Genomic DNA, 1,423 nt, shown 5'->3' on the forward strand with positions numbered 1-1,423 from the left:
TATTGTATTATTTGGTCCCCAGGTATAATTTTTATTCCATTTTTCCTCCCAATTGTCTAGATCACCATAAGCTATATACCTAGCAATTATCTCTACCGGATATCTCGTGGGTTTCCAGTTTTTAGGCAAAGGGGGTGTTTGCGGAAACCATTGCCATTCATTATAATGTCTTTCTATCAGCTTAAAAATTATTTGTGTTATTTATTGCTGCACGTATTTTAATTTTATAGACTTGTAATTTTTCCTGGGGCTGGGTCCCTCTATCTGTATTGGTGGTAATATTAAGTGCTCTCTTATTGATGATGGTGTCAGTACAGATGTAGCTGAGGTTAGCACACATTAACCTGCCAAGGGGGATAAAATACTTTTCATTGACTTCATGGGTGCTATGGTAGGGGTCTTTGTGAATAATCATGTGAGGTAAAATTTCGGCGATCCAATTATAATAGTATAGAAATTCCTTATAATAGTCTTCAGATGTAAGTGCATCATCCTTTGTAAATGTGGGACAGCGTGTGTCGCCGTGGATGCAAACGTTTCCAAAAGTGTAGAAGTTGGGGAACTCGGTCAATTTAAAGGTGGTGACATTTGTGTCTCCGTTAAAGATTGTATAATCCTCAAAGTATCCCCAGGGCATAGGGACTCTTTCAAAACCAAAACGAGGTTTGGGGTCAGGTATCTCAGATTTGGCGGTGGCCGATGGTGTGGTGGTTGTCTCGTGTGTGGGAGAAGTGCTCATCTCAGCTGTATCTGGAATGAAAGTGGACCAGAACGAGTGGTACCTGTCAGAGTCGAGTCCTAAGTGGGTTTTGTGGATGAAGTCTAAACAGGTGTCTAGGGAAACTTCAAATTTTATGTAGCTGTTGTTTATCAATGAAGTAATATAAGAGGTATGGGACACATAAGCTGGGCCCTTCTTGGAAAAGTTTCTGAACATTAAGCTCATGTTTCACGAATGTGGTAAGCTATATTTATTTAGGTCCATTTGGCAGTCCAGTGTGGGACATTTTTATAGATTGGGACATTATAGTACCTATGTAGTTTGTATCTCCACAGTACATGGTTGCACCATTCTTCCTTAAGTGACCACGTACACAACTGCTGAGGATTAATGTCCCAGTCAATATCCATAATAGCTAAAGTTTTAGATAAAACATCGTCTACGATGCAAGTGGTCTACTTGGTACTAGGGCGGCAGTCAGACGTGGTTGTGTCCTGGCACTGCCGGCTGTGGCACATTGTGTGATGCCCGGTGAGCGGCAAGACCAAAGGGAGTGCAAGTCGGATCCGCAGGGTGAGGATGACACACGTCGGCAATCACATAATAAGTAATGGGACTCTGAGTGGTACACAGGCCGAGAGCCAAAGTTCCCAGTAGGCCATGCCAAAGGCCACCAGTATTACAATGGGAATAAGTACGAAT

This window comes from Echinops telfairi, unplaced genomic scaffold (assembly GCF_000313985.2).
Source record: "Echinops telfairi isolate 266 unplaced genomic scaffold, ASM31398v2 ScPeMD7_31;HRSCAF=116, whole genome shotgun sequence".
Classification (NCBI taxonomy): Eukaryota; Metazoa; Chordata; class Mammalia; order Afrosoricida; family Tenrecidae; genus Echinops; species Echinops telfairi.